This window comes from Cupressus sempervirens, chromosome 9, assembly GCF_028749045.1.
Source record: "Cupressus sempervirens isolate cs-2001-9-10 chromosome 9, ASM2874904v1, whole genome shotgun sequence".
In the NCBI taxonomy this organism is placed as follows: domain Eukaryota; kingdom Viridiplantae; phylum Streptophyta; class Pinopsida; order Cupressales; family Cupressaceae; genus Cupressus; species Cupressus sempervirens.
This window is the reverse complement of record NC_143126.1, coordinates 425,569,285-425,591,835: the sequence shown is the minus strand read 5'-3', so window position 1 is coordinate 425,591,835 and position 22,551 is coordinate 425,569,285. Positions and strand designations below refer to the sequence as shown.

The window sequence follows — 22,551 nt, the reverse complement described above, 5'->3', positions numbered from 1 at the left end:
AAAAAGGTTGTCAGCTACATGCTTGAAGCAAAAAATACACAAGAATAGGTCAAAACACATTTTCTAGATGTTTTAAAGTCAACTAACCATAAGGTGTTGGTATCAAAAGATGTAGTAGGCCTTATTAAGCTATTAATTATTTTCATTTAATATCAAGATGGGAAGGAAAAAAGTTGGAATAGATTTTGAAATGCTTTGAAGCATTTTAGACTTACATATTTTTCAAATCGCCACTTTTTGGCACACCATGATCTTGCACATACCTATTAACCTGTGACAACTAGAGCATCTTCGTGGAAGGCCCTTTTAATACTCTTGATGTGATCCATGCAATCACTTCAGAAGTGAGCCCACTAGTTAGTGATTCAACCCAAACTCACTAGTTAAAGAGTCAAACCAAACCCATTCTTAGTGGTAAAGAAGTGGAAGTGATAGTAATATGTAGCAACAAAATTATATTTTGATGTCTCATCTCAAAAATGTAGAGAATTGGAGTGACAAGAGAAGTGGATCTCAACCATGGAGATCTAGTGAGCCCTTCCCTTCATAACATACCATTAGGACAAGATGGATTAGGAAAGGGCCTTTCAATATCTCTCTCTTTTTACTACCCTTCAAAAATGAATTTGTAGGATAGAGAGAGCCATGCAAATGTGTTATAGATGGATGGATATATCAAAGCAAAAATGAAATATTTATTCAAGGGAGCTAGAGTTAGGCTACCCTAGAAGATCAACTCCTCATATTTAAGGGATGGTATGGTTATAGGGAAAGGAAAAATGAATCAATTATAGAGTCACTCTTACATGATGCATGCCAATGATGTGTCAATAACATAAATTTTCATACGCTACTCCAATGGTTTCAAAAACTTAGTACACCTAAGGGAAACATATGAGCTTCAAAATTAATTTAATGTGAGGGTAAGATATATTAAATTTCACTCCTTCAGAAACTTTGATCAGTTTGTTCAGACTTTACGATAGTCAGATGCCAGGAAGGAATGGCATCTAGAAATACTATGTGCATAAACTCTTATATGGAACTAGCTCAACAATGATTATAGTGTAAACAATTCATTTGGTAGAACTCTTTCTCTTCTTGAAGAACTTTGATCTAATTGTTCAAATTTTTTGATAGTTTTACACTGATTTAAAGGAAACGGTGTCAGAAAATGGATGAAAGTTTGACAACACTAGATAAGATTATGTAGGACACATTTATTTGGAGTGAATCAAAATAGAATGTAGGCTCAATATGGTGTAAAAAGAAATAAAGCACGCACAACCTAGTAATGCTAAACTATAACTTTAATCACATAACCAATGCAAAAAAAATAATAGAATGGGACAATGGTGGAGTGAGGATGTAGTTGAGAGCTCATGATTTCTTGTAAAGAAACATATGAATAACTAAATTGATTGTGAATTGATCCTTTATAATAAAAAAAAGCACTATTCCCTATGCATCAACCCACTTGAGAAACAAAGAGTAATCAACCATATCAAACATTCCCATTAACAATTTTTTTTTGGAGCAGATTCTTCAAAGTCTGTGCCTCTTCAAAATCTTCATGACTAAAATATGGCAAGAATCTCAGCTTGCTTTCTATAACTTGCATCATGATATTGCATGTGAGATCAAAGAGCCTTGATTTCATGTTCACGGGGCTTCTCTTGTGCATGTGAGATTAGAGAGCCTTGATTTAATGTTCTTGGGCACGAGACACAAAATCTCAGCTTCCCTAACATTTCTAAAGGATGCTATTCTGTAATCAATAATGAGTCAAACCCGTCATTTTTAAAATCATATCCAATGTGCTTTGCTATAGATATAAATATATGTGAAGCAAAGGCATTATCATTTTTTGTAAGACATTCTTTTGCTAGATCTACCAAGGATATTACCAAAACTAGGTAGATGCCAAGTTGGGGACATAGATTTGTGAGGGAGAGGATTAAAGTATGTGAAATATTTTCTTTCTTCTACTTAGCAAAGGAACATGCCAAAGTGTTGGCCACGACAAAGTTGTGACAACTTTAGCTTTGTTGTCTTATTATTTGGGTAAAAGAACATATCTATGTCACTGTTTACGATACCAAAATCTATTTAGGTCAAATCTCATTTCTCTATCAAAAATCCTTTTTTTTTTCAAAAACCAAAAATATCCTTTTATAGATCTCAGGTTCAATATCATCATTATTAAAATTTATGAATGTTTTGATTAGTTATATTTTCAAAATATCATATGTTGATATTTCAAGATTTTAGAAGATGGTCCGTCAAAAAAGGGAAAAAAATAGTAAATTATATCAAAAAAATTTAAAATTTTATATTTATCTCTATGGGAGAGAGTCCTCTTCATGAATATGTATTTTTTTCAAGAAGGTGTAGATTTGATAGAGAATCTTTGATGGGAGAAAAAAAACTATTAGATTTTGATAAGGTTGAGCTTGAGTACTTATAAAAAAGAAAATATACATAAAAAATAATTATTTCTTTTTTCCCCTAGCTAAATAAATGTCATCTATAGGATATTTTCGAATCAAAACAGAAAAAGATGACTGACATATACTTGGTTGATGGGAATTGCACCATATATTTTTAACAATTTAAAAAGGGACTTCAAAATTTAAAAAATTGAATAAATTCTTATTCAAAAAAATTATAAAAATTATACACATTTCTTTAGTTTACATCATCTTCAAATTCTAAACACAAATACCATTTTTTTATTATTAATGTTTAACTGTCACATTCTCATATCTTGTTTCTTTATAAAAGGTGACATGGGTTTGTGCTTTTACCCATTTCTACTCTTGAAAGAATTTACAAAGAGAAAAGGGCAAGCACTGCAACTACTTGAATAGTAATAGAAATTAATTCTAATGCCTTGTTGATCTACTCTCCCAACGAAGCATAGTTCACATTTAATAAGGAGTTTCTTAGCATGTTCCTACAATTCTCTACATAGGTTAGTTTGTCTTCACAATAATATATGTTGAGATAATTGTTTTATAAATAAATAACCAATATTATATTATTACATCAAAATTTTCAAATGATATATAACATATGCTAATATATAATTCTATGATGTCATAGGGTTCAATTTTTATTCATGGAACATTTCATTAAGATAAAACTATGTCAATAAAAATAACATACAAATCTAATAATAAGTGTATGATATATATGACATTGTTGATTGTATGTAGTTTTGATAACATTGATTTTTTAATTGGAAGTCATTGTAATATTAAAATCCTTATTCTCAAGTAATTTTGGTTCATCTTCATCTTCTCACCTTACTTGACCCATGTAGAATTGTGGCTTTGTATTTCACTCCAAAGTCAATGGTCATGGACATGGGCATTTCAGTTTGTTTAGAATGTGATTTCTTTCTTCACTGCATATTAAATCATGTCAAAGCACAAGATAATTTTACCAAGAGTCCATAAAGGTCATTACACTAGAAGAAACTTGTGAAAAAATTAATTTATGGAAAAATAAAGATGAATGTCAACGAAGCAAAGTCTAACAAGGTGTATTCCATGGGTGATAAAGAAGAGAAAATAATAAAGATAAACATCAGCTTACTAATGTTTTATTGTGCACCTAAAATATTATGAGAAAATTTTCCATGAGAAAACTACAATGACAATATTTGATATAAATAAAACTATCAGCATAACCCTTGCACTCTAGAAAGGTCCAAGTGCTAGTAAATTTAATAAGAAGAGGAAGCTATCATCCAATTTTGGAATCTCTTATGGAAACAGAAGTAGTGATTTTGCTGCAATATCTAAAGTGAGGGATGAATTAGGAATTTTATGGGTAGACAAATTTGAATTCCAAACTTCTATTGGAAGAGGCGAATAAAGTCTATTGACTAAACCCACTTTCTCCTTCCTTTCTTGTGTATTGATGAAAGGATTTTCAAGCTTATTCAAACTTATGAATGTACCAAAAAAAAAAATTAGATGGTTAGATTGTTTGATCAAAGCCTTATATATAAAAAATAAAATTAGCGATGACTGATAGTTCATTGACCTACTAAAATTAATGAAATTTATCTATATTAGGAAATGGAATATATCTTGAAGCCTCATTAAAAATATCACAAGCTACCAATTTTCACTGATACTATGCTCTTAATCTTATACTTTTTGATATCACCTAGAAATAAATGAATTTTACAAGAAACCATTCAAAACTATTTTTCTTGTGTGCATTGTAAATATATTATCTTTTAGAAACCAATCTTACTGGTAACCACATAATTTAGTCCTAGGTTTTTAAATTGATTAAAATATTCGCATCTATCCATTTCTTTGGCATATAAATTATAAAATGTGAAAAAAATCTTTTAATATCCCATTCCTTTATACTTATTTGACTAATGGAATTAAATCCTTCTCAATTTAAGGTTCTTATAGAGATATTAATGGATAATTTACTAGTATATTCGTTGGTAACACTGTTATGTAATCACTTTTCCAGATCTTTGTACATCTTTAAGTGTTTAAAACTATATATTCTCAATTTTCTTCTTTTGAGAATGTAATATTTTTCTTTTTCAACCCTCTTTTCTTTTCCTTTGTGATTTATGTTTTCTTATATCTTTTGAAAACAGATGTTTTGTAATTGCATTTAGTGGTTGTTGATTAGAAGTTTTAGTCATGCTCTAAGCCTTTAGTAAACTTCTTAAATAGTTATCTACATTAATGCCAAATTTTAATTTATTAATGTCTACGAATAACCATTGTAGGCTAATGATACTTGGTAACCATGGTGAGCACCAAGGTAAGAAAACTTAAATAATGAAAACTGACTAAACACAATATTAAAGAGAAATTTAAACACAACAAAGGTAAACTATTTTTTTTTTATAGAAAAGATACATTATTATATACAGTATCTAGACTACTAGTAAGATACAGATTTCCATGCATCAAACATATAAAGAGACAATCAAAATAGAAAAGTGATAGAGAAACCAAATTTTTTGACAACATCTGTCCAATCTCTTTGTGTTCCTCTAGAGAATGAAGAAAAAATTCCTATGAATAATAATGCAATTGCTTCAAAGCAATCAATATCAACAACTACCCTTCAATAATTAAAAAAAAAGGTAGGTGCTGATGGTTGCTAAAACTAGAAAGGACTATCTTGTAAAATTGTAAGCAACCAACCAATATTAGTAAAATTAAATAATTTCATTGACCAAATTTTGATGTATTTGATCTAAAGACCTTGTTGTATTTCACAAAATGATTTCAGAGAAGTAGATGTGACTTTGTTAAGAAAGTTATCAAACTAGCCAAAGAAAAAAATGTTCATCTCTTATGATTTATTTAATAATCCAGATTTACGTTATAATAATAGAAGAATTCGAGAATTGATTTACACTCTTGTTCTTTTCTTTCTAAGGTTTCATTGTTTACCAAAAGATATGTATGATTTAGTATTTTATCTTGGCTTTGAAGACGATGAAGAGGGACCAAGGGTTAACTCAAGGTCATCAGAGAAAATTTCACCTCCACATTCTTGACGAATCTTCTCTCCCTACTAGGACTTAACTGCCACATTTCCAAGCATAAACTCCTATGCTAGATCCATGCAAACATGAAAATCTTGATCGATTGCTCAAGTGCATAAATACCTTGACTCTAGTGGTGGACTGGTAGGCTTGGATGATGCAACCAAAAAAGAGTAATGTGACCATGGACTTATAGTTGTTTAGAACCAAGACATTGGACAATCCATTTCATTATTAGACTTCACCATGGCATCTCAATTGAAATTAACATGTTGCCCATGGGTTGTGGGAGAGATGAGAGGCATTATCATAGGTGCACTGATATAACCTAGTGGAAGCCTACTAGGTGAGGATGTTCAGAAGCTCTTGACCCAAGGTATAAGGGAACTCTATAAGGAAACTCCCATCCACATAACATGATGACGCTAGAATTGGTTCATACGAAGCCACTAGGCTTGGTTGGTAGAAAGTTAAATTATTAGTCCCTGCCTTATAAGTGTGGGACTAATGTTTTCATGTTGCCTCCTTCTATTAATCTACTCAAAAACTATAAATATTCTATAAAATTTATCTTATCCTATAGTTTTCTTGAATTTCTCTATTTAAAAGAAGTTATAATTTTACTTTTTATTTTTCATTGGATTCCATGATTTTGTGGGGTAATCTTTTTAATTTCTCATGGAAAAAATTATGATGATATTATATGTATTCCTAGCATTCTCCAATGTTTTTAAAATAGAGATACTCCTTATGTATCTTCATGTTCCTTAATAGATGGCATCAATCTAGAGTGAAACTCACATAATCAAAACTTTGGTAGATTTCTAGATTTTCCTTTCAAATGAAAGCAATAAAGGCTATAAAATTCTTCAACAAAAACCGAGATTGCACAACATTTAACTTACCTTGAATAGAAATTTCAACTCTATGCATGGACTCCACATATCTGAGCATTAAGCATAACAAAGTCTAAGCATAACACAATATATTCATATTTCATGTTGTTGAGTTTACATTATATTTGAATATAAATTTCTCTCAAGGGGTCATAGAAGTGTTTACTCTTTCATATAAGAACAAAAATATTCAATTTCCCCTCTTGTTTAGCTATCATCTTCAAAAAGAGAAGGAGGGGAATATTGTTTTGAAAAAATGGCTGATATGATGGGTCAAGGTGGTATAGAAACAATTGTATATGGCCTTCTCCAACAATTGGTAGTAAGGGAGGTGAAAATAATTTAGTGGTAGAGCACAGTAGAAGTGGATTTCTAGAGAAGGATAACTAACCTTAAAATTAATGAACTTCACATTTCACAACATGCAATTAAAATTCTAGGTATATAAAATGTTCATCATTAGTTATTTTCTAATTAAATAAAAATAGTAATTAGAAAGGGTTGTAATAGATGATAGCGAACAATCAAAAGAACATATAATTTGCAATACACAATTTGAAACTCACATCTATTTAATAGTTTCAGGTGCAATATATTTCTAAAATTAATTTTAGTTTACAAATTTTATGAACTTCATGATTCTTGAACCCTTCCACTTTGTATCTAGTATTTTCTTTCGATCAATTATCATTTTTTCTTTGAACTTAGTTGCCAGTGGTAAGGATATAATTATTGATAGCTTATCATTATTTACCCATAGGAAGGTTAAAATTTATCTTCAAAAGTTCTACAAACTTGTTAGAGCAAATGAGAAGGGAAAATCTACTCTGTTAAATCTCTTAGCATGGAGATTGGTGTATGAGAATCTCTTTGGAAAGAGCTTCTTTTGTTAAGCCTACCCATCTTTTACTTCATAAACCTACCAATGCTTTTGATTTTAGAGTTGTTCTCTAGTTAGAAGAATATTTGGGTAGGTGGAAGAAGACACTTGTTGTGTCTCATGATTGTGACTGTACTAATATAATTCATCTGCATGATGAAAAGATTCATTTTTACAAAAGAAATTTGGATGCTAGATATAAAAAAAATGGGAGGAAATGAATAAGAAATTTGAAATATATGAGAAATAAATAAATTCTACAAAGTGAAGTGGAAGTAGGACTCAACAAGAGAAAGCCTAGTACCAAACAAAAGTTTACTCTAAACAAGGAGGCAACTAAGAGAAATGGTAAGGGAAAGATTGTATATGGTGATAAACAACCTGTAGAGGCCCAAAGATGATGGAGAGATTATAGTGTGGTGTTTCACTTTCGAGAACCTCTACTTTGACTTAATAATTTTGATGTGGGTATTGACATAGGAACACGTGGCAATTATAGGACCCAATGGAGTAGGAAGGTGTACTTTACTTAATCTCCTTGCTGGTGACTTGCAACCTTCAAAAGGAGAGGTAAGGATATGTTAGAAGCAAAGGATTGGTAGGTATTCTTAGTATTCTATTGAAATTTTGACTTTGGTATGGAAAAAACTCATGTTCAATATCTTCTTAGATTGCAGCCAAAATAATCTAGGTGTTTATTTAACATGAATATTTTCCCCTCCCATCCATAATTATCTCACACCAATTGTGAAGCTTTCAGAAAGCCAAAAGGCACATGTTGTTTTCACTTCAATTTCAATTCCAATTCTCCATATATTTCTAGTGGATGAACTCACAAATCACTCAGACATGAAGAGTATTGAATTTTTGGGATATTTTCAAGAAGAGTTTACTAGTAGAATTGTGCTAGTCATACATGATTTTATGGTTATATCTTAAGTTTTTGAAGATGAAGAAAATAATATAGGTTGTAGAAATTGGAGTAGTAAGGACATTTCCTATAACTTTTGAAGATATAATTAAGAGCTTCAAAAAGAAATTAAAGTAGAGGTTGGTGAATGATACAAGATTCATGTTAAAAGACCAATGAAGTTGATACAAGTAAGGAACACAAACTCCAAAGGATATCCTACTATCCCTTCCTAGAACCTAATTGTTGTCACTTAGGTTTGCACCCTTGTCCAAGGCCTATGCGTGAGGACAACCTAGTGAAACATGGAAACAACCTCCAAGCTATGGGACTTGAACTGCGAGGTTGAGTCTCTAGAGAAGGCCGGCTTCCTCTTACTATCAGGGTGCACCTATCTACTCTTGGAAAGGAAAAGGGAGAAGAAGAGCACAAAAGAAAATCTACCTAGTCTAATCTAAGGAGGTGATGCACCAAAATAGAGTGTTCAGACTTCCTTTCTGCACATATATGCACTACAAAACCAAGATAACATTCGAAGGACATACACACCCAAAGTTATATCAATCAATAACCACATAAAGATCATGAAACCAAACTGAATAACACAAGGAAATGGATTTCACTTATATATTATTCAATAGGCCAAAAATAGATACAGTATGTAAACCATAGATCTCAACAATACACCAATGAGAGGCAAGATGGATGCACATTCAAATTGATGGCTGAAGGAGATGATACAGAATGTTATACGGCTCAGAGACAAAGGGAATTTTACACTATAGACCTGCGAGCAGTAGTAGAGAAATTAGAAGGAGTCCCCCATGAAAAGATCACAAAATTGCCTTTATAGTTCAGGCATAACTGAGGATTTTTGCATTACATTTACTTCTCAACTATTGGCATTAACTTCTCACCCTGAAAATCCAATCAAAGATCTGGTAGTTTGAGTACCAAAAAATTTGATATTCCTCTGAGAAAGAGCCTGGAGAAGATAGAACAACACCATAACTGCACTCTGACCAGGTAGATGGATCGACTGAGACGGTGGAGTGTTTTTTATGTTTCGCATTCATTTTTGGTGGTCAGGATCGATCATGAAGATCAGATCGCACAACAAAACAGATCACCCTCATTTTTGGTTCATGAATCAGCGGGGGGGTCAGAGAGTCAACCTAGTTTCACAAGCCAACTAGGCCACGCGGGCCAATCACTTCTTCTCATTCTGCCACCTGGGAAGTCCTTCTGTGGTTGACCTTCTTTTATTGAACTAACCATGCCACCCTTCAAACTATTATTGTTAACTGTAGTGATTACACCAACTGACCATGACATTAACTGTCGACTGCTAACTGTCAACCCTGGTCTACCAGTGAGACATGTGTCGGCAAGACGCTATGTCGCCATGGTATACATCATGCAGTTTCACCATAGCAAGACAACACCTTCCATTGATTTTCTCTAATCTGACGATCGTGAAGACTCATCATGCTCCATGCTATCCTTACCTCAGGCCCATCATATCTGGTACCGCCTCAGCACTCGTACTACGCCCAAACGACACCTGGCAATATCTGACCGATGTACCCTAGCAAGACCTGGCCCCGCTGACACATGGCGAAAGGGTGCCATGTCACTATGCTAAAGATCATGCAACTTATCCATAGCGCGATGGCGCCTACCATTGATCTCTGCAGATCTGACGGTGGAGATCTTAACCTTTGACTGTACTAGCTGCACTGACTGTATTCTGACATGGCATACATGGTTGCTCCCCATTGGCCTAACGAAGCACCACCCTAACAAATTTTGGTACTACTTAATCCTGACCATGCCACGCATCAACCAGGCGCTATGTCACTAATGGAAAACTCGTGCCTTTTTCGTTGGTGCCATGGCACCTTGCCGCTTTTTGAAACTTTTTGGCTCGTGAAGCTAACCGCCTTCCGCGAACTTTCTCGGTGACGCAACCTTTCTGCCGTCAGACCTTTCCCTCAGGCACTATGTCGCTATGCAAATTTTTCAGCCAACACACGATAGCGACATATCGCCCACAGTGTCGCAAAACTTTTTCGACTCGCCAAACTTGTTGCCTAGCTCGTTGGACCCACCAGATACGCGTCATAAAGGTGCCATGTCACAAACGTAAATCTCACGTAGCTTCTAATGGAAAGATAGTGCCAACCGTAGATCTGGCTTAGATCTGATGGCAGAGAACCTGCGGGCCATGGAAACTTTTTCAAGGTTTGATTGCTTAGCTTTTTTCGATATCTCTTAGGCATTAAAATAATATTAATTCTGGGACTAGCCGTTGGATGGGTTGGACATTTGAAATTTGAATCTTTGGCAGGTGAACAAGAGATAACATTTTTGGTGACTCACAGGGGGCATAAGCCTTCTATGTGTATGACCAGTGCCTGTGAACAATCCATTGGGATATGGAGTCAAAAAATGGGTCTGTGCATACCGTGAAACCCTAACCCTTCCTGAGGAGATCAAAATATTGAAAACCCTAACTCTACAACTACAACTAGAAACAAAACAAAACTTCCTCTGCAACCTGAGACAACTCAAAATCTGCTACCTCACAGGGAGATGGCTATGCCCACGCACTTCTTGAAAAGCAGGAAACAACAGAAGAAACTAAACTAATTATGTTCATGGATTCCCAAATTTTCAAAAACAAGGCTTCAGATAGATCCCATTAACTAGAATGGGCAAATTTTCACCATTTGGCCTGCTCAATTGAAATGCATTAGCCTGCTTGCAACTGGCAACCAAATAGTGGCCACTCCATAGTGCATCAAATTTGGAATGTCTTCCTGGTTTCGCCCTATATGCATCCCACTTTAGAACTAAATCTGCTTCTCTGATGGTCTTGACCCTAGTTTTCTTATCAAAAATCCTCTTCATCTGTTGCTGATGTGTCTCTAAGGTTTGCATAGCTTTAATTCTCTTTTCCTCTAGTTCAATCAGCTCTGCCATTCTTACTGACATGGCACTATCCTCCATCAATTCCAGTTGATGAGCCAATTCCAAGGATGGGAATTCCAATGAAATTGGGAGTTTGGCCTCCCTACCATATACCAGCACAAAAGCTAAATTCCCAACAGATCTTTTGGGTGTTATCGTATCAGCCCACAGAGCAGTCCTTAATTTCTTGCCAGACCCTCTGATTGTCTTCTATTGTCCTCTTCATGATTCTGATCAGATTCTTGTTGGAAGACTCAACCAAACCATTACCTTGGGGATAGTAATTTGATGATGTGCTCAGGTAGATATTGTGATTCATTGCCCATGCACAAATCTGGGTTCCAACAGAAGACCTAGCATTGTCTGAGATGATAGTAGAAGGAGCACCAAACCTAGATACAATTCCATCAAGCAATTCAACAACTGATGGTTCTGTGGCATCCTTCAAGGCAACTGCCTCTGTCCACCTAGTGAAATAATCTGTAGCAGCCAAAATCCATTTATGACCTGCACTAGATGGAGGATTAATGGGACCTATGAAATCCAACCCCCACTGAGTAAAGGGCTGATCCACCTGAACAGGATGAAGGGGGAGAGCTGCAAGCCTCTGTTTGCCTGAAAAGAAAGCACACTTCTCACATTTTCTCACATATCCATAACAATCATGAAACATAGATGGCCAATAATAACCAACCCTCATGATCTTCATGGCAGTTGTTCTTGCAGAGAAATGGCCACCATCAGGGCCATCATGAAGTTCCTTTATCATCCTCTTAGCTTGATCCTCTTCAATGCATCTCAACAGGGTCCCATTAAAATCCCTCCTGAATAGGATGACATCAATTACAACATAGGGAATGGATTGCAGTCTGTATTGTCTCCTTTTGGTTCTGTCCAATCCCTGAGGGTATCCATTCCCTGATAAGAAGCTCTTCATGTCATTTATCCAGCTCCTTGGACCATTAACATTTCCATCCTCCTGTTGCTCTGTTACTATCATATCAGTCTCTTCATCAGAATCCTAGCCTGATAAAATTTCTTTGCACAATCCTTTCCCTCTTACAAGCTTGGTAATCTGAATATCAACATCATATTCCATTACCCTAGTCATCCATCCAGCTCTCTTTTCACTGATATCTTTGCTTAACAGGAAGTCTTTTACACTGGCATGGGGCACCAACAAATGGATCTTATTGTGGGACAAGAGGTGCTTGAATTTCTTCAAGGCTCTAATGACCGCAAGGGCTTGCTTCTCAACAAAGTTGTACTTGTCTTCATATTCCTTGAGCCCTTCACTAAAGAAGGCTATGGGCTACTCCTCATCCTTGTCATTTGTTTGAGTCAAGATAGCAGAGATACTTGAATCACCACCTAGAGTGTAGAGGATGAAATCTTTCTCAAAATTTGGATTCATGAGAGTAGGGGTACCTTGATTTCTTCAAAACTCTCCTTCCCTTCCTTGGTCCATGAGAAGACCATACCTTTCTTAAGCGTGGCTGTAAGAGGTTTCACCATGGTAGCAAGATTAGGAATAAACCTTCTTACAAAATTTATTCTACCCAGGAAACTTTGCAGCCCCTTCTTGTGTTTAGGAAGAGGAAGGGCAAGTATTGCCTTTGTTCTTTCTGGATCAATGGTCAACCCATCCTCAGATACAATGTGTCCCAATAGTTTTCCTTGGCTTGTAGCAAAGACACACTTGGCTGGGTTGAGGGAGACCCCAAACTCTCTACATCTTAGGAATACCTATCTTAGATGATCAAAATGATCTTCTACATTTTTTGAATATACAGTTATATCATCGAGGTATACTAAGAAAAACTTTTCAATTAATTTTTTGAAGGCCATCTCCATTTCCTTCTGAAATGTGGCACCTACATTGGTTAGTCCAAATGGCATCTTGCAATAAGCATAGGTGCTCCATTTAGTAGTAAATGTTGTCTTATGTCTGTCAGATTCTTTAACCAACACTTGATTATAACCAAAGAATCCATCAAGAAAAGAGAATCTCCTTGACCCATTGACCTTGGATAGAATCTGCTCCATGGAAGGGAGAGGATGGTGATCTTTAAGAGAAGCCTGATTAAGATCCCTAAAGTCCCACACAGTCTAATTTCTCCATTATTCTTCCTTACAGGGACAAGGTTAGCTACCCATGATGAGTGTTTGATAGGAAATATTATATTAGCCTCTATCAACTTGGATAGTTCTTTTCTCATTAGGGGCTCAATCTTAGGATTCACTGGCCTCTGTTTTTGCCTTACTGGTTTGGCCCTATCAACTAAATCTATGGTATGCTGAAACAAACTAAAATCAAATCCTTTTAAGTCATCATATGTCCAAGCAAATACATCATTAAATTCTTGACATAACTGAATGAAGTTTTCTTGCTCAATTTCAGAACATACCTTCCCCATATTCAGAGATTTTCCATCAGCAATTGTAACTGGGGCATAATCATCCTTTTTTGCAGCTAGATTCATTCCTTTGCCTCTTGTTTGATCATCAAGATTACAGACACTCTCCAAGGTAATGAGACCCTTGGGCAACTTGTTAGAACTAAGATGAATGATTTGATCACCATACTGATCTTGCAGTCTTGACTAGTTTCTATCTGAGAATTCTCCCTCATTCTGCAAGAAACTCACAATTTGCTCATCGGAATCAAACACCTGCCAATGAGTGTTGTTGTCAGGGATGGCAGGCCTCACTACCACCTTTATTTGTTGCTTCTTTTCTTCCTCAAGATTCCCTGGTACATCATAAGCTGCACCCACTACTGCAAGTCTATCAGCATGTCTATTTTCCTTCCTAGGAATGCTCTCAATATTAAATGCATTAAAGCCCTCAAGCAAATCCCAGACTCTATGTTTGTAAGACTTGAGCAGGCCATTTTTGGTGATGTTCTGATTTCTCACTTGGTTAACTACCAACTCACTATCCCCATATACTCTCAAGGCTTGAATTCCTCTCTTTTGTGCAAGTAAGAGACCCTGAATCAAGGATTCATACTCAGCCACATTATTGGTGCAACTAAATTGGAGTCTGAAGGAGAAGTAGTATCTTATTTGTGTAGGAGAGATCAACATAACACTAGCCCCTGATCCATTTCTATTCCTTGAGCCATCAAAGTACATACTCCATGTTCCATTTATATCATTATTAGTCCTGATTAGATCAGGAACTTGAGCATCTTTCTCTATTATTCAATATGTACTAAGGCCTATCTCAAGGGTCTCTGACATAGGCTCAAATTGATATGCATTTGCCCACTCTTCCAAGAAGAAATCAGGAATCTCTGCTATGGAAATGGTAGGCTCATTTACTATGTCATTTTCATCCATCTCTAGAATAGGGAAATTAATGTTGATGGGATTGGGGTCGTAAGATTCAGTGCAATGAAGGGCTTGAGGTTCTGCTCTGATTGAGGCATTGGCTGCATATTTGGTCTTAAATGACATATATGACCAATCAGCAGATATGAATCCACCAATTTGAGCAGTGAAGTCTCTTGAAAGACAAAGAGAAAAATAGGGCTTGACTTCAGCAACAGATATGTCTTGGATCACAGTGCAACCAGGGCATGCATGTAGGGCCATTTCCACATTCCTAAGGATACCTACAGTTTTGACAGTACTGCCATCTAATTGCAACACATCCCTAACAATGGGCTCATATTTCATTCCTAAAGCATCAGCAACACACCTAGGCATTATTGAGCTACTAGCCCCTGAATCTATCATGCATTTGTGGACTAATTTGCCCCTTATAATCAGAGAAACATAGAATGGAGGAGGTCTAACCTTTTTATTTTTCTCCACATACCCTGTTGGTTGTACTAGACTTGTGGCACTCTCCATGGTAGATGGCTGATCCTTGGGTTCAATCTTCTCTAATTCTTGCTGCAACATCCTCTTCTACACTGTTATGATAGCAACAACATCCCACATAGAAATATTCACATTGGTCTTCTTCATTTTCTCTACCACATTGAAAGGTGTATTAGGGACTTTGGTAGAAACTTTAGGAGCTGCATTTATAAGAGGTTGAGATGGAGCAACATAAGGATCACTTGCATCTTTCTTTCTAGAATCTTGCTTTTGCTGTTGTGAAGTACTTGTTTGTTCATTTGCTGCATGTGCATGACGTGCAACACTTGAAGTTGAGGCCTGCTTAGGAGAAGGAGGGGCAGCATGTTCCATAGCTCTCTTCTTACTTCTTGTGTTATGAGAAACAAAATCCTGGTTTACATTACAATGCTCCCCAATCTAATGATTCATGAAAGAAAAATCATCATGTCCTTGAATATATGAGTCCTCCTTGGAATAATCCTCCTTGTACAATTTCTTTGCTGCAGGTTCTTGGTCAGTTAGGGCCAAATAAGATTCTACCTTTTGGCACATGCAATAGGCATAAGAATAGTTGCAAGAAGGAAAGAAATCTTGATCTTGGGCCAAGTTATTTTGAGGGACTATAGCTCTATTCTGATTTGAGCTTGAAGCAGAAGCATGACTATTTTGCCTACCCTGATCAAAAGAGCTATTCCACTGATTAGGAGGCCTACCACCATTTGGAGCTTGATATTGTAATTGGGGAGGCTTGCCACCTTGAGCTTGCTGCCTTTCCAAGGCCACCACCTTGTTACTCATTTTTTGTATCATAGAAAAACTATCCTCTAATCTCTTCCCTTGGTCCTTCAACTCCCTCCCTTGCTCTTGCAATTTTTTATCCAGTGTTTTCTCTCTCTTATCTGTATTTAGCACTAGACCTTGGAGCATTTCTTTGAGTTCATCTATCCCATTTGAGGATGTGGAAGCTTGGGGAACTGGAGTAAGGGCTTGTGATGTAGAAGTCATAGGAAGAGGGGCCATTGATGGTTGGTGGTTGGGAACATCAGGAAAGAAAGGCATAGCGGGCCTTGGAGCCAACTTTCCTCCTTGTATTAGGATGTTCTCATCTTTTATGGCTATCTCATAAGCATTAGGCAAGGTATCTCCTCCCATAGTTTGGATTGTAGTGGCAATATCACTGTTAAAAGCTCTAAGGTAATGCAAGAGGCCATTACCAGGGGTAGGTTTCACTGAAGTAGGTATTCTATCCCATGCCTTTTGAAATCTATAGTTAAAATCAGTCATACATTCATGGGGGGCTCTTTTTATAGAACCATGAGCTAAGCCTCTATACCACTGTAATGCTTTTCCTTTTAAAGATCAGGCTAGAAGTCTGACAGAAACATCATCCTCTGTAATACCATGAATATTACAAACATTTGCTACTTCTTGGATATGCTCTAAAGGGGAGATGGAAGTTTCACGAGTAAAATCAGGTATACTTTTGAGTGCAGATACTAGTATATCATGTCTTTGAGCTAACAATAGAGGACTTCCACCATTAAAGGTGGCAAAAGCATGGACCCTTGGTTGTGCCATGTAAACAAGTGCTCTATTGATGAGTGTTGATGCCAATCTAGGCTGAGTTTGAGCAATAGGAGGAGTAGAGACAGACCTTACAGGTATATTAATTGTTATCACACCCCTAACTGGTGATAATGAAGTTCTAGTCCTCCTTCTTCTAGTATTTGAAAGAGAAAGCTCTTGATATTAAAATTTACCTCTAGAAGATGCCCTTGTTTCAACTCTGGGCATGAATCACTACAACTTTGGCCTTGAACCAGATTTGTTGATGTTCAGAGTCACCAAGTACTTTGAAGGATCAGCCACTTAAAGGCTTGAATACTGAAGCCAGCACTAGCTCTTCAACATTAATCTCTGAAACTCTTTCTTCTTTGACACTAGTAGACTTTAAATTTTGTTTAAAAAGTGTCCCACCGAGCATGCCAAAAATTTTTGTCACTTAGGTTTGCACCCTTGTCCAAGGCCTATGCACGAGAACAACCTAGTGAAACATGGAAACAACCTCCAAGCTGTGGGACTTGAACTGCGAGGTTGAGTCTTCGGAGAAGGTCGGCTTCCTCTTACTATCAGGGTGCACCTATCTACTCTTGGAAAGGAAAAGGGAGAAGAAGAGCACAAAAGCAAATCTACCTAGTCTAATCTAAGGAGGTGATGCACCAAAATAGAGTGTTCAGACTTCCTTTCTGCACGTATATGCACTACAAAACCAAGATAACATTCAAAGGACATACACACCGAGAGTTATATTAATCAATAACCATATACAGATCAGAAAACCAAACTGAATAACACAAGGAAAAGGATTTCACTTATATATTATTCAATAGGCCAAAAATAGATACAGTATGCAAACCACAGATCTCAACAATACACCAATGAGAGGCAAGACAGATGCACATTCACATTGATGGCTGAAGGAAATGATACAGAATGTTATACAGCTCAAAGACAAAGGGAATTTTACATTGTAGACCAGTGAGGAGTAGCAGAGAAATTAGAAGAAGGAGTCCCCCATGAAAAAATCACAAAATTGCCTTTATAGTTTAGGCATAACTGAGGATTTTTGCATTACATTTACTTCTCAACTACTGGCATTAACTTCTCACCCTAAAAATCCAATCAAAGATCTGGTGTTTTGAGTACCAAAAAATCTGATATTCCTCTGAGAAAGAGGTTGAAGAAGACAGAACGGTGCCATAACCGCGCTCTGACCAGGTAGATGGATCGACTGAGATGGTGGAATTTTTTTTATGTTTCGCATTCATTTTTGGTGGTCAGGATCGATCATAAAGATTAGATCGCACAACAAAATAGATCACCCTCATTTTTGGTTCATGAATCAGCAGGGGGGTCAGAGAGTCAACCTAGTTTCACAAGCCAACTAGGCCACCCAGGCCAATCGCTTATTCTCGTTCTGCCACTTGGGAAGTCCTTTTGTGGTTGACCTTCTTTTATTCAACTAACCGCGCCACCCTTCAAACTGTTATTTTTAACTGTAGCGATTACACCAACTGATCGCGACATTAACTACTGGCCGCTAACCGTCAACCCTAGTCTTCCAGTGAGACACGTGTTGGCAAGACGCTATGTCGCCATGGTATCCATCATGCAGTTTCACTATAGCGAGACAATGCCTTCCGTTGATCTGCTCTGATCTGACGATCGTGAAGACTCATCATGCTCCATGCTATCCTTACCCCAGACCCATCATATCTAGTGCCGCCTCAGCAATCATACTATGCCCAAATGACACCTAGCAATATTTGATCGACGTAACCTAGTGAGACCTAGCCCCACTAACACGTGGTGAAAGGGTGCCATGTTGCTATGGTAAAGATCGTGCAACTTATCCATAGCATGATGGTGCCTGCCATTGATCTCTATAGATCTGACGGTGGAGATCTTAACCTTTGGCTGCACTGGCTACGCTAACTGTATTCTGACCTGGCATACATGGTTTCTCCCCATTGGCCTAATGAAGCACCACCCTAGCAGATTCTAGTATTGCTTAATCCTGACCATGTCATGCGTCAACCAGGCACTATGTTGCTAATGGAAAACTCATGAGTTTTCTGTTGCCGCCATGGCACCTTGCCACTTTTTGAAACTTTCTGACCCATGAAGCTGACTGCCTGCCGCGAACTTTCTCGGTGACGCAACCTTTCCACCGTCAGACCTTTCCGTCGAGCACTATGTCGCTATGCAAATTTTTTGACCAACACACGATAGCGACATAGTGCCCACAGTGCTCCAAAACTTTTTTGACCTACCAAACTTGTTGCCTGGCCCGTTGGACCCACCGGACACACGTCATAAGGGTGCAATGTTGTGAACGTAAATCTCGCGCAGCTTCTGATGGCAAGATAGCGCCAACCATAGATCTGGCTTAGATCTGACGGCAGAGAACCTGCGGGCCATGGAAACTTTTACAAGGTTTGATCGCTTAGCTTTTTTCGATATCTCTTAGGCATTAAAATAATATTAATTCTGGGACTAGCCATTGGACGGGCTAGACATTTGAAATTTGAATCTTTGGCAGGTGAACAAGAGATAACACTAATCAAGACTAGCGTAGAGGTGAAATGGTCTTTTACACACACATTAACTTCATGCTCTCAAACTCACCCTATCTTCCAAGTAGACTTCAACCTTTGGCACAAATCCACACACACACGTCACTTCACCTGCATCATCTAGGATCTTAATCTTATATACACCATAATGCATCCTTCTTTATAATTTCACCATGATTCTTGGCCAACTGATAGGTCTAGGTCTTCCTACCACACCAAAAACACAAATTACACTAGGAGGCCTAAAAGATGCTCAATCCTAATAGCCCTATTTCACCCAAACTAACACTAAAGTTCATAAACATACAAAAAAATCCCAAAATAAATTTTAGAATCCATTCTATGACCAAAAACCATATCTAAATCCCAAAGATGGGTTATAGGTCTCAAATCTAAACCATTTTTCTCTTAAGCCCTATTTTCTAGGCTTTGAGGCATACAAAACACATTTTGGTCTCTTAGGGTTCCAATGTCAAAACCCATGATGAAATTTCTCATTCCACCACCATTGGAATCATTCTTCCTTACCTCACATTGAAGCCCTAGACCCCAAGGTTCATAAAGTACTATCTGTGCTAAGTTTTTCAGCCCATCAACATGTTAACAACAGGAATAGTAGTCATAGAATATTTATCTTGTGTCTTAGTCGAGTAGATAGCACCAAGAAAATCACCATGAATTTATTCTAAAAATTAAAAACTTCATTTTCACGAAATCCTAGGAGGCTTCACTTGTATATTAGAAGAAATACAATATTTACATACAAACACTTATCACAGTCTAGGGTAAACAACAGATAAGGAAAATCTAAATCTAACTATTGCCTCCCCTTAGTCAAGGAAACCAATAATTTCCTTAATTAATGAGAAAATTTGTAACCTTTTAAGAATGAAACTAATCACTTACTATCACTCCACAATCAAATATGGAAAGATAGTTGCTGACTATGTATAAATTCCCTCCAAAATCATGTATATTATTTACTCCAAATCCATATATATCATATCAACCACATCTAGGTGGAAGGTAAGAAAATCTATATATTCTTCCCTTTGACCTTACAAATTTACTTATTCATGTTTCACCCAAACAGAGCTCTGACTATTAGACTTCCAAATTTTTGCAAGAAAAGTTGCACAAAATTTGCATGACAACTTTTATTGCAATTTTTGTAAGTTTACAATTTTTACATAATTTTAACACAAAAACTTCACAATTCCTACCAAAAGAAACAAAAAAATTAAAAAGGTTATGAAATTTGAAAATGATGATTTTTGGTCAACTCCCAATGTTTGACCAATCATTGACCACCCTTTGACTATGCTTCTAACCTTATTAAAACATGAGATAAACTTTCCTACATGCATGATAAGATTGCTTAAACTATTTTATGTCATCTTGGACACTTATTGACCTTCAATATTCTCCTCTTTGGCGTTTGACCATCTTAATCAGGACCTAGGGTCCTTTCACCATACTCCCCTCATTTGAGAAACTCAAGCCCCTTGAGTTACCAAATGCTGAAGAGTTGTGCCATGCTTGATAATGTCTTCCTTAGTCATCCATGTTGCTTTCACCTCAGTTAGGCCCTACCATTTCACCAAATATTCCTTGTATGTCTTATTCCTTGTCTTTTTTATTGTCTTAGTATCTAAAATGCACTACAACTTTAATGGTTTATAAGGGGGGAGATGCTTTATCCATTCTACCTCAACATTTTCCTTTCTGTTGTTACAAGAATCAAAGTTGTTGTTGTCCCCTTTGTATAATTTCAGGTCTCCAACATTGAAAATAGGTGATCTGCCAATCCCTTATGATAGTTCTAATTCATAAGCATTGTTCCCATATTTATGTAAAAATTTTTGGTGACATATCTTTTTCATCTATAGTTTGCTACTGGGTCTTTTATGTAACCTATCCTTATTTAGGAAAGCCATCACTAGGTCACCAACCTTAAAATGAATCTCATTATTTTGATCTACCTTGTCCTTATATTTAGTTACTAATTTCTCCAAATGATACTTGACTTGATCATGTACTGTCTTCCTCTATTCAACAAGTGTCTCCCCTATGGCACTTTTAGACTTCATGTCTTGCAAATCTCTTAGAGTTAAGGATCCTCTTGGATGGAAACCATATACTACTTCAAAAGGTGTTATGTTAGTTGATCTATTAACCAAATTATTATATGCATATTTATCTTGATTGATTACCCAATCGCAAATGAAACCATGTTGTTTTGTGAGACACCTAAGTATATTTCCCAAGGAGCTATTCACCAGCTATTTAGCTGTAAGTCTGAGATTAATAAGCTAACGAATAAGACAAATGTGTGCCAAGTCTCTTCCACAAGGTTCTCCAAAAATGCCCAACAAAATTTGATCTCTCTGTTAGTCATTATTATCATGGGAAGACCATGAATTCTAACTACTTCTCTAAAGAAAAGGTGTGCAATATGAGATGCATCATGGTTTCTCCTACAAGGTAAAAAATGGGCCATTTTTTTGAACCTACCAACTACTACAAAGATCATGTCTACTCCTCTAGTAGTTTTAGGTAACCCAAGGACAAAGTCCATGCTTATGATATCCCAAGGTTTTTTAATTATTGGAAAAGGCTGATATAAGCTTGCATTAGATGATGTACCTTTGCCTCTTTGGAAAATTAGACAACTTTTTACATACCTCCTAACTTCATTCTACGACCTAGGCTAATAGTGGAGCCTTGCAACTTGTTCTAGTTTCTTGTCTACTCCAAAATGTCCTCCAAGAGCCCCATTGTGTTTTTCCTTGATGATATTTTCTCTCATTTATGACTTAGGTATACATAATCTATTGCCCTAAAACAAGAAACCATCTTGCAAAACATAATTAGAAAATTCACCATGGAAAGTGTTACCAAACTCCAAACAAGTCTTATAGGCCTCTTTGAAATCATATCATTTTTATACAGATCCTTGATCTACTCCAATCCCACACTTTTTAGTTTGCCTTCTTGGACTGCTAGTACCCTTCTACTCAAAGCATCTACCATTTTGTTGGTTGTTCCTTTTTTATGTTTGATTCAAAATGTAAATGCTTCAATCTGCTTCACCCTCTTAATATGTCTATGGTTTAGTTTATCTTTTGCATTTAGGAAACTATCAGCATGGTTATTACTATACACTATGAATTCCTTGGGCATGAGATAGGGTTTCCATTTCTTTAATGCTTGGACCATGGAGTACAGTTCAAGGTCATAGGTAGAATATTTTTTATTTGCTTCATTTAATTTTTCTAAAAAAATGCAATGGGATGATTCTCTGGGCTAAGAACTACTCCTATGGAATACTTTCTAGCATCACACTCCATAGTAAACACTTTT

The 22,551-nt window shown here is 36.4% G+C and overlaps 1 pseudogene; it reads left to right on the top strand.

Annotated features, from left to right (window-relative positions):
• Window positions 1-7,296: 7,296 nt before the first annotated feature.
• On the top strand, window positions 7,297-8,380 carry LOC149539115 (ABC transporter F family member 4 pseudogene; annotated as a pseudogene).
• The last annotated feature ends 14,171 nt before the right edge of the window (window positions 8,381-22,551 follow it).